Source organism: Cynocephalus volans, chromosome X, assembly GCF_027409185.1.
Source record: "Cynocephalus volans isolate mCynVol1 chromosome X, mCynVol1.pri, whole genome shotgun sequence".
NCBI lineage: Eukaryota > Metazoa > Chordata > Mammalia > Dermoptera > Cynocephalidae > Cynocephalus > Cynocephalus volans.
In genome coordinates this window covers 101,721,715-101,734,444 of record NC_084478.1, presented here as the reverse complement: position 1 = coordinate 101,734,444, position 12,730 = coordinate 101,721,715, and the positions used below count along the sequence as shown (strand labels likewise).

Here is a 12,730-nt window from a genome sequence, read left to right as displayed (position 1 = left end):
AAAACCTGCAGGATACTGCAAAAGCAGTACTAAGGGGGAAATTTATCACATCAAATGCTTACTTCAGAAGAATGGAAAGATGGCAAGTGAACAACCTAACACTTCACCTTAAAGAACTAGAAAAACAAGAACAATCCAAACCCAAAGTTAGCAGGCAGAAACATACCATTAAGATCAGAGAAGAATTTAATGAAATTGAAAAGCAAAATACAGTACAAAAGATCAATGAATCAAAAAGTTGGTTTTTTGAAAAGATAAATAAAATTGACAAACCATTTTCCTGGCTAACTAAAAAAAGAAGAGAGAAAACCCAAATAACAAAAATTATAAATGAAAAAGGTGATATTACAACTGATACATCTGAAATACAAGGAATCATTCGAGACTACTATAAACAACTATATGCCAACAAATTTGAAACTCTGGATTAAATGGATAAATTTCTGGACACACACAAGCTACCAAAACTGAGCCAAAAAGATGTAGAAAATCTGATCAGACCAATAACAATAAAAGAGATTGAAGCTGTTATCAGAAGGCCCCCAACAAATAAAAACCCAGGACCAGATGGACTCACAGCAGAATTTTACCAAACACTCAAAGAGGAATTGACACCAATTTTTGACAAACTATTCCACAAGATTGAAACAGAGGCAATTCTCCCAAACTCATTTTATGAAGCAAACATCACCCTAATACCAAAACCAGGTAAAGATACAACTAAAAAAGAAAACTGCAGGCTAATATCGTTCATGAATATAGATGCAAAATTCCTCAACAAAATTCTAGCTAACAGAACACAGAAACCCATATGCAAAATTATACAACACTATCTAGTAGGATTCATCCCAGGGTGCAAGGCTGGTTCAAGATATGCAAATCAATAAACGTGATACACGATATTAATAAAATCAAACACGAGGACCATATGATCATCTCTATAGATGCTAAAAAAGCATTTGATAAAATTCAACATTCATTCATGAAAAAAACCCTCTATAAGTTAGGTATAGATGGAAAGTATCTCAACATAATTAAAGCCATATATGATAAACCCACTGCCAATATCATCCTGAATGGGGAAAAGCTGAAAGTTTTTCCTTAAAGAACAGGAACTAGACAAGGATGTCCACTCTCACCACTCCTATTCAACATAGTGGTTAAAGTACTATCCAGAGCAATCAGAGAAGAGAAGGAAATAAAGGGCATCTAGATTGGAAAAGATGAAGTCAAACTGGCCCTCTTTGCAGATGACATGATCTTATATATCTAACAGTCCAAAGCCTCTAAAAAAAAAAAAAAAAACCTCTTAGAGTTGATAAATGATTTCAGCAAAGTAGCAGGATACAAAATGAACACACAAAAGTCAGTAGCATTTCTAGTCTCCCATAGTGAACATGCAGAAAGAGAAATCAAGAAAGTTTGCCCATTTACAATAGCCACCAAAAAAATAAAATACTTAGGAATTGAGTTAACCAAGGATGTGAAAAATCTCTATAATGAGAACTACAAACCACCTCTGAGAGAAATTAGAGAGGATACAAGAAGATGGAAAGATATCCCACGCTCTTGGATTAGAAGAATCAATATTGTGAAAATGTCCACACTACCCAAAGTGATCTACAAATTCAATGCAATCCCCATCAAAATTCCAATGACATTTTTCTCAGAAATGGAAAAATCTGTCCAGATATTTATATGGAGTAACAAAAGACCATGCATAGCCAAAGCAATTCTGAGCAAAAAAAATAAAGCTGGAGGCATAAAACTACCTGACTTTAAACTATACGAGAAAGCTATAATAACCAAAACAGCATGGTACTGGCATAAAAACAGACACACTGATCAATGGAATAGAATAGAGAATCCAGAAATCATACCACACATCTACAGCCATCTGATCTTTGACAAAGGCACCAAGCCTATACACTGGGGAAGAGACTGCTTCCTCAGCAAATCGTGCTGGGATAACTAGATATCCATATGCAGGAGAATGAAACTAGACCCATACCTCTCACCATATACTAAAATCAACTCAGAATGGATTAAAGAATTAAATATACACCCTGAAACAATAAAACTTCTTAAAGAAAACAGGAGAAACACTTCAGGATGTAGGACTGGACACAGAGTTCATGAATACGACCCGAAAAGCATGGGCAACCAAAGGAAAAATAAATGGGATTATATCAAACTAAAAAGCTTCTGCACAGCAAAAGAAACAATTAACAGAGTTAAAAGACAACCAACAGAGTGGGAGAAAATATTTGCAAAATATACATCTGACCAAGGATTAATATCCAGAACATACAAGGAACTGAAACATTACAAGAAAAAAACAAGCTACCCAATTAAAAAATGAGCAAAAGAGCTAAATAGGCATTTTTCAAAGGAAGAAATATGAATGGACAACAGAGATATGAAAAAATGCTCAACGTCACTCAGGATTTATGAAATGCAAATCAAAACCTCACTGAGATACCATCTCACCCCAGTTAGGATGGCTTATATTCAAAAGGCTGTGAATGATAAGTGCAGGCAAGGTTGCGGAGATAAAGGAACTCTCATACATTGTTGGTGGGACTGCAAAATGGTGCAGCCTCTATGGAACATGGTATGGAGGCTCCTCAAACAATTGCAGATAGATCTACCATATGACCCAGCTATCCCACTGCTGGGATTATATACCCAGAGGAATGGAAATCATCAAGTTGAAGGTATATCTGTTCTCCGATGTTCATTGCAGCACTCTTTACAATAGCTAAGAGTTTGAACCAGCCCAAATGTCCATCATCAGATGAGTGGATATGGAAAATGCGGTATATCTACACTATAGAATACTACTCAGCTATAAAAAAGAATGAAATATTGCCATTTGAAATGACATGGATGGACCTAGAGAGAATTATATTAAGTGAAACAAGTCAGGCACAGAAAGAGAAATATCACATGTTCTCACTTATTTGAGGGGCCTAAAAATGAATAAATAAGTACACAAACATCCTGGGGGGGGGGGAAGACAGAACAATTACAATTCCTCGAAGTTGATATGACAAGCAAACAGAAAGGATATTGTTGGGAGGGAGGAGGGAGGAGGGAGAGGAAGGAGGGAGGGAAGTTTCAGTAACTGGCCACAATAATCAACCACATTGTATATTGACAAAATAAAATTAAATTAAATAAAAAAATAAAAAAATAAGAATAAAAAATGAAATTGGCTGCAGCTTAATTGAGGGCAAAACTTGCACATCTTCTCCCATTAAATATTATTTATCAACACATTTTTGAATATATAGGTTATGAGTTAACAATGAATCTGTTGTTTCCCAAAAGTATGGCCAATGGAAAACAAGGTAAAGGAGGCGTAAATAACAGTTCATAACAGTTGAGCATATGTCATTTTAATTATATATTTTATCGTCTCTGGCATCATATTCATATCTACCCAAGATTTGTGGTTGTTGCTGGCTTTGCTGTTGTTGTTGTGCTATTGTTTTTTGTTCATGCTTATTTGTTTAGCACTTCTCAGGACTAATTCTTTAATTCTCTATTCTCTGCAGTGTATTGCCTCTTGGATTTCTGCCAGCTTAAAAAAAAAAATTCTTGTTTTGATTTTAAGCATGGCTTCCTAGTGGTCATACCGGAGTCTTTATAAATTAGTGGTCAGCCAATGATTGGTCAGAAGTTTTCCTTAAATATCTTTCCCAAATGACTTCTACCCTCTGCCAAGGGATCTTTGTGAGAAGGCATTCTTCACACTTCAGGCAGTTTACAAAAAGGCTTTAGCTTTCACTTTGTGCTATACATGGTGACAAGGTCAACCAGAGGTGTCTGACTTTGCCTTGTCCTTTTCTGGGCATACATATAGTGTTGTACATACATGCAGCCTTTTAAATCCCCATAAATATTTCAAAGCTTTTGTTTTGGTTATCTAGTTCTGCAGGATTTACTTTAGAATTCTCATTCAGGCACTTATTTGCACCAACTAAAATCACAGTCTTAGGGAGCTGAGATGTTGCCAGCACTTTATGTTTTTAATTTTTACTTTTTTGGTAATGCCCAGGATTAGGCATAGTATGTTTTTCCCCACTAAGCTGAGCTGTGAGTCAAATGGCCACCCCACTGTGAGAGCAGAGATTTTTGAGAGAGCTGCAAGTTCAGAAAAAATATTGACTGTTCTCTGTGGATTATGCTTTAACAGAGCTTCAAAAGCAGTTAGAAATTTCTATTGTCTAAAATGCTATTCAATTTTGGCTAGTGCACCACTGAACTGAGGAGAGAAGGTGGATGGGAATAACCCCAAGTAAAAATGTTACAGACTCTGCTGTCTTACTGAGGTTCAACAGTTTCTCCTAAATAGACAATTTGACAGGTTGTTCTGTGGCTTTAGTTAATTGTTAAAGTTCTGAAAGGGTTTATTTTAGTCGTTTTTCCTGTATTTACATTGTTTTAGAGGAAGAGCAAGTTCACCAAGATCCTCATTCTGCCAGTTCTGAGGTCGCCCCCCCTTACTATTTTATTATGTTATATGTCTATTTTCTCTGTTCCTCATTCTTTGGTTTCTCTTTTCTTACCTTCCTGTGGATAATTTGAACAGTTTTAAAAATTTCATCTTGATTTATTTATACTGCCTTTCAGTATATTGCTTTATATGTTTGAAGACAAACCTGGTTTGTTCTAGGTATTACAGTATACATATATAACTTAGCATAGTCTACTCATAGTGACTGTACCACTTCAAGTGAAGTACAGAAATATTACTTCCATTTAGGTCCCTTCACTCTCCCTGCTTGTTAAATATAATTGTCTTAAGTATTTCCTAGATGTACATTAAGTACCACATCAGGTAGTGTTATTATTTTTGCATGAATCATCAACCATTTTTTTAAAAACTTATGCAGAGAAGGGTAATCTATTATACATGTATTTGCCCATTCTGATGTTCTATATTACTTCTGAAGTTTCAAGCCTCCTTCTGTTATAATTTCTTTTTTTTTTTCTGGGGGGTGGAGGTAGGGAGAACTTCCTTTAGCCATTCTTTCTAAGTATGTCTGCTGAAGACAAATTCTCTTAGTTGTTCTTTATGTGAGAAAGTCTTTTTTCCTTCTCCATTCCTGAAGGATATTTTTATTGGATATCGAATTCTGGGTTGACTGTTCTCTCCTTAGAGCATTTGAAAAATATGTGCTTCTTCCTTCTGGCCTCCTTGGTTTCAGATGGAGAATCCATTGTCATTGAAATCATTACTTATATATAAGTAATATTTTGCTTTTCTTTAGTTGCTTTCCAGATTTTTTCTTTGTCTTTTATTTTTAGAAATTGAATTGTGACATGCCTTGGCAACCGTTTTGAGGCACCCATGTCCTCCTCAGTGTTCTCCTGACTGCACCCCACCCTGCTCCCAGCTGTGTCCCACCCTGCTGTAACAGCTAAACAGCCCAGAACTTTTCCCACCAAAACGGAAGTTATAACCATATAAGGCCACCCCTTTACCCCAATGTAAAAAAACTGGAAGTATAACAATATAAAAGAGGCAGCCCCACTGCATTTAGGGCTCAGCCTTTGTGATATGAGTCCACTGAGCTGTTGCCAGCATCAATAAACTCTGCTTCCTGCTGCAAGCCTCAGTGCCCTGCCTCTCTTTGAGAGTTTATTGTAATACGTCTGTAACATGCTGTAATAGTTTAAGTTTATAGTGTTGAGATTCACTGAGCTTCTTGAATATGTAGGTTTATATATTCCACCAAATTTGGGAGATTTTCAGCCATTATTTCTTTGAAGGCTCTTTTAACTTCACTTTCTGCTCTTGTTCTGGGACTCTGATGATAGGAAAGTTGAATCTTGTGTTATTGTTGCACAGGATCCCAAGACTGTTCATTTTTTTTTTTTTCAGTTTATCTTCTGTCTGTTGTTCATATTGGATCAATTCTATTATTCTTTTTTCAAGCTCACTGATTCTTTTCTCTTTCATTATCAGTCTACATCTGAACTCATGCAGTGAGTTGTTATTTCAGTTCATTTATTTTTCAGTTTTACAAATTATATTTGGCTCTATTTTATATCTCTTATTTCTTTGCCAAGATTTTATATTTTTGCATTTATTCAAAGGGTATTTATAATTTGTCACTGAAGCATTTTTATATAATTTCTGCTTTAAAATATTTGTCAGATAATTCCAACATTTGAATCATCCCCATATTGGCCTCTGCTTGTTGTTTTGTCAGGTTGTGATTTTCCCTGTTTTTTGGTATAATGGGTAATTTTCTATCGTATCCTGGACATTTTGTATGCTGTATGCAATTGCAGATTCTATTTAAATCTTCTCTTTTACCAGGGATATACCTTATTTTAGTGAGTAAGTCCCGGCCTACTTTTTTAGGCTGTGTTTCCAATGACAATTTAGTATCCAGAGACCTTGCAGTGCTATTTTGGTTTGCTTTGTTATGTGCCACTTGGAGGGCAAACTAGGGTGGTTTTCAGTTCTCAAACCTTTCTGTTTGTTGATACTAGTCTCTTTTAGGTCTGAGTCATTCTGGGGTCTTCCGGAAACTTTTTAATGCAGATATAAAGAATCCTTTTTTCCACCTCCCTTCTTTCTGATATTCTTCCTTTACCCTCTGTTTGAGAGGGAGGTGGATACCATTTGATAGCACTGGGTGATGGATGCAAATCCAGACTCTGCATATGTTCTCTTGTTATAATATGCCCACATAGAAGTAGAGCTCTGGGTCACTGCTACTGCTGGTTGGGGAGCAGGAGTCTAGTCTCCCCATTCAGCCTTCACTTACGCTGCCAGTGAGGTAGGAAAGTACCTTTCCATGCTCCCTGCTGCTGCTTTATAGCTATAAAGCAGACTCTCCACTCTGCCTCTGCAGGTGTTACTCCTATGGGAGAGGAAAGCGCCTCCCGTTGCTATTATTGTTACCAGATGAAGTTCATAATATCAAACTTCTTACTTTATCCAGTAGGGGAGTCAAGCACCTCCCCAGACTACTTAGCACTACTGACAGGGGAGAAAAAAATCTGCCCTTACCTTTTGCCACTTCTCCACTGTCACTGCTGTTGCAGAGATGGAAGGTACCACTGTGGGTCATGTACTACCACCAGGTGAGGGGCTAGGAGTCTAGACTCCCTGCTTTGTCTTCACTGTGGGGTATAGTGAAGCACTGTAGGAGGAAAGCACTTTCCTGGGCACTCTGCTACCACCTCCTGAGGGGGCAGAGCGATCATGCATGGTGTCTGTATGAGGTAGGGCAGGTATTGTCAAAAAGGTTTCTGTCCTGCTGTGCTCTTTCCCAGTCTGGCTGGAGAAAGCTGGATTTTGGGGGGACTTATTTTTGTCTAAACCTGGTGGAGTTCCAGGTTGCAGGATTCTCAAGTACCCAGCGAGGATATATGGAAGATAAAAAGAAAACCCAGGGAACTCACTGCTGTGTCATTCCTCAATTCCTGAGGTCCCTAGCCAGTGTCTCTTTGTTTTGCCACCTTTCAGTATCCTCCTGATTATTGTATATGTTCAGTTTTTAGTTGTACTTAAGGAGGATGAGCAAAGATAAGTGGTTCTACATTATTTTGTCTAGAACTGGAAGTCTCTACGTTATCTCTTTAGCACCTACCATTTTAAATGGATTTTTAAAAAATCATTTCCCAGCATATTTAATATGTATATTTCAGTAAAAAGGTTAAACCAAATTATGTGGTCTATAGTTATTTGAAATCCTTCTCTGATTTTTTTTTTCATTTTCAAAGTTAAATTTGATCCTTTTTCAAATATGCTTGTCTATATTTTTTCTAGTCTCTTGGCCTTTATTAGTTTTTTCATCCTTTTCACTTATTTAATTAAACATGTTTAACCTGGTTATTTTATATTCACAGTTTCTAAATCCTTTGCAGATTTGATTTGACTTTTATTTTTTCTGCTTATCTTGCTCATAATTTATTACCTGTGTTTTTAAAATTTTTTTTTCATGTCGTGTTCATATTTATTGGTGCTTCAAACAGTAATTATTTAATAATTGTGGTGAAGTTTTTAGAATTTGGCTTGAATATTCCTTACTTTCTTTATGTTCGTTAATAAAAAAATTAAAAATAAATAAATTACCCATCACTTTCAGGTGTTCTAACTGGGATGGTTGTTTAATGTACTTAGAATGTCAAATAGCTAGTAATAGAGTCTTGGCCTTTTTAAAAATTCAGACTAAATTAGAGTCGGCTCCAGAAATTTACCGGAATTTAACATAGCTTTTGTTCAGAGAAACGAAATCTAAAGTTGATACATATCTTGTTTTGCTTCATAAAAAACACTAGCCTCTTAGGATTCACTAAATCCAATCACTCCTTTCTCAACTTATACTGTTTTGTATAGTTGTTAATTGTTTATTGGAAGGCAGAATAGTCCTCCAAAGATGTCAACATTCTAATCCCCAGAAATTGTAAATTTGTTACATTACTTCACAACAATGATTTTGCAGATGTGTTTAGGTTACAGATCTTGAGATGGGAAGATTATCTGGATTATCTGGGCAGGGCATAAATCCAATCATAAGGGATCTTAAAAGATGGAAGAGACAGGGGGAAGAGTCAGAGAAGTAGATGTGATGGTGGAAGTAGAGGTCCAAATGCAATCACTAGCTTTGGAGATGGTGGAAGAGGCCAAGAGCCAAGGAGTACAGGTGGCCTCTAGAAGCAGAAAAGGCGTGGAAACATTCTTCCTTTGAGTGTCCAGAAAGGAATGCAGCCCTGTCAAAGGCTTGACTTTAACCCAGGTCTGGTTTTTGACCTCCAGAACTGTAAGATAATATATTTGTCCTGTTTTAAGGCACTAAGTTTGTGTTAATTTATTACAACAGCCATAGGAAACTAGTCTTGATGAGTAATCATTGCTTAAAATTAAGGGTTCAGTGAGTTCTGACTTACACTGCTTTCTATAACTCTCTTGAATGACTAAAACCATCTGTTTTGGTGAAATGTCTAAACCAAAAACATTGCATCCATTGCTATGGTTTAAAACTCTGGGGTTTTGATTGCCCTTTTATCTTTGTTTTGGAAGATACTTATAACTTAAAAAAAAAAAGAAAAGGAAAAAAAGAAAACCAAAACTCTACTCCAGTTCACAAGTACCTTTTTCTCAACTCGGTTGCAAAGAGGGGTAGGTCAGCCATCTATTCAAGCATAGACCCTGGTTAGGGGCCTTAACATTATGAGACTGTTAGGTGAACCTTCTAATCATCAAGCAGTGGTTAAGAGCATGAATTTTGGAGTCATAGTAGCTGATGTTTTCTCAGATCTATCTTTGGAATTAAGTAGAAATACGTATGTATATGCATATGTGTATATGTATCTGTATAGATAAATATATACTATATGTAATACTAACATAATCTTCATATATAATATTCACATATAATCTTCACATACACAATATATAAATATAAATATATATATATATGTATATGTGTATGAATGAAGTATGCTTTGATTGGAGTACACAAATGTACATAGATGAATGTTTGGGTTCCCTCAGAATCTATTGTGAAACAGCCTAAAATCCTGATTTTCACATGTTATGCCCCTCTGAATTGAGAAGGTACGATTTTCAGATACCATAACTCATGATTGACTGCCAATGATCTATATAGTGATGAACTGAGAGGAAATAATAGTGGGGATTGAGTGATAAGAGTTTTAAAGAAGGGTAAACTCACTTTTTAGGGTAAGGAAGCAGTGTGCATAGGGATTAAGAGTGAGGCTCAAGAGCTAGAATGACCAGATTCAAATTCTGCCTCTACTATTCACTAACTGTATTTGGGCAGGTTACTGAACCCCTAGGAGACTCAGTTTCTTTAAATAATAATAATAGTATGTAATATATGGGGTTGTGTGAGAATTAAACAAGATAATCAACTCAATGTGCTCATTCCAATGCCTGACAAGTAGTAAGCCCTTAACCAAGAGATCAAAGTTAACAGCACCAGTGATGAGACATAGTGATATCACATACCTGCTGGTAAGGTGCCCTGAATAGGGCACAGATTCACTTCTGCTGTATTCTTGCACAAAATTCATAATCTAAATTGAATCATAGTGAAAAAGCAGACAAATCTAAAATGAGAAGCATTCTTCAAAATAACTGGTTAGTACTCTTCCAAAGAGTCAAGGTCATGAAAGTTAAAGAAAGACTTAGAAACTGTGCCAAGTTAGAAGAGATCAAGGAGACATAACAACTAAGATTCTTGAACAGAGAAAGGGCATTAATGGTAAAACTTGTGAAATCTGAACAAAGTGTGTTGTTTAGTTAATAGTGTTGAATGGACTTTAATTTTATGGTTTAGATAATTGTACTATTATTATGTAAAATATTAACAATGGAGGAAGCTGGGTGAACGGTATATGGGAACACTGCAGACTATTTTTGCAACATTTTTATAAATCTAAATTTATTTCAAATTAAAAGGTTAAAATAGGTTTAGCATTGATGGAGGTACAGAAATAATTGAAATAGAAAGTTTTAAATATTTAATTAGTGCTGCTAATTTACAACTAAAAGGCAAATACCTTAGACCTCAGTTCATAATAAACCAAGTGTATTCAAATATATTTTGAAGCTTATTACTTACCTTTATTTTGTGTAAAATTTGAGAGCTGTTATGGGTTGAATTGTGTCCCTCCACAAATTCATATATTGAAGTCCTCACCCCTCATACCACAGAATGTGGCTGTATTTGGAGGTAGTGTTTTTTAAAAAATCAGCAGTCATTTACTATTCCTTGTGAATAAGATTTTGATGGATTTAGGATACTATATGAAAAGTATTATTGTAAAATTTCAATACACTTAAATGCTGGGAAAAGTGCATTCTGGTTAACAGAGTTTTTGCCTATATGAGTACTAAAAATGTAACAATTTTGTTTTGTTTCTTGCTACTGAAAATATTTTAAACATATTTTAGTTGTGTTGATCCACTTTTCTGCCTCAGTAATGGTAGTCTAGTGAAGGTAATTGATTCTTTTTTTTCTTCAGTGAGTGAGCATTTTGCAAGGACTTTGGCCATAATTCTTTCTTTTTTTTTTAGCCATAATTCTTAACATAAATCATTTGTAGACAAGACCATACCTGTATATCAGACTGTTTTAAGAGATTTGGTGTGAATACATAACATTTAGATCCCAGCATCTGCAGTAAATTATTTTATTATGTTTTATATCTTTATGTGGTAATTATCAACATGGCTCTTCCTCTTAAAAACAGTATAGAATAAAATGAAAATGTGATTACTAAGGATTACAATTAGTTGGGTCTGGATAATCAGTGTTTTATTATCTTAAGGCTGTTGTTGTTTTCATAGTAACAGAAAGAGAACCGGTTTGAGATTCAGAAGACCTGAGTTATAGTCCCAATTGTGTATCTTACTAACCATGTAACCTGGGAAGATTACTTAAGATTGATTAGTTGAGCATAATCCATAGAATGTAGATAAATATATCTGGACAGTGGGCAAAAATAAATATATTATTCTTCACTGCTTACCTAAAAGGATTGTTGTGAGGATGAATAAGATAATGTATGTGTTTAAGTCTGTTTTTGCTGCTATAACAGAATACTTGAGAAAGGGTAATTTATAAAGAACAGAAATTTATTTTCTCATAGTTCTGGAGGATGAGAAGTTCAACATCAAAGTGCCAGCATCTAATGAAGGCCTTCTTGCTGTGTTCTCTGAAGAGGAGGATCACTGCATCCTCACAAGGTAGAAGATGGAAGAGCAAAGAGGCAAAAGGGGGTAAACTTGTCTTTTTATGACAGTATTAATCCCACCCATGTGGATGGAGCCCTCATAGCCTAATCACCTCTTAAAGGTCCCACCTCTTAATACTGTTACAATGGCAATTAAATTTCAACATGAATTTTGTAGGGGACAAATATTCAAATTATAGCATTCCACCACTGGCCCCTCAAAACTCATGTTCCTCTCACATACAAAATGCATCCATCCTATCTCGACAGTGCCACAAGTTTTAACTTGTTCCAACATCAACTCAGAAGTCTAAAAGGCACCTCATCTAAACATCATGAATGAGACTTAAGTTATGATTCATCCTGAGGCAAATTACCTTCTAGCTATGAGCCTGTGAAATCAAAACAAGTTATGTGCTTCCAAAATACAATGGTGGGATAGGCATAGGGTAGACATTCCTATGCCAAAAGAGAGAAATTGGCAAAAAGGGTAACATGTCCTAAGTGAGTCCAATCCCAAGAGGGAAAACAACACTAAATCCTAAGACTGGAAAATAATCTTCTTTGACTCCATGTCCCACCATTCGAACATACCAGGTCAGGGTTTGGCCCCTAATATCTTGGGCAGCCCCACCCCTTTGGCTTTGCTGGGTACAGCCCACACAACAGCTCTTACAGGTTTGAATCTTATGCCTGCAGCTCTCTCAGACTAGTGTTGCATATTGGTGGGATCTACAATTCTGGGGTTTCTGAGGTGGCCCCACTCCCATAGCCCAACCAGGCATTACCCTAGTGAGGACATTTTGCAGTGACTCAGCTCCTGCAGTGGGTCTCTGAGGTATGATTTATAATCTAGGTGAAGGCAGCTATGCCTCCACAGTTTGTACACCCAGTGCACCACGTGGATGCTGCCAAGGTTTATAGCTTGGACCTTCTGAATCAGCAACCAGAGCCACACCTGAGGTCACTTGAGCTATAGCTGGGGTGGCAGAGGAGCAAT

At 36.2% G+C, this 12,730-nt stretch overlaps 1 long non-coding RNA gene across 1 annotated transcript in view; it reads left to right on the top strand.

The window, feature by feature from the left end:
- Window positions 1–12,485, top strand: part of LOC134367271 (uncharacterized) — a 68,043-nt gene extending 55,558 nt beyond the window's left edge. Inside the window, exon 3 of the long non-coding RNA XR_010022394.1 lies at window positions 11,647–12,485. This is a non-coding gene — a long non-coding RNA (uncharacterized LOC134367271). The remainder of the gene's footprint in view (window positions 1–11,646) is intronic.
- The last annotated feature ends 245 nt before the right edge of the window (window positions 12,486–12,730 follow it).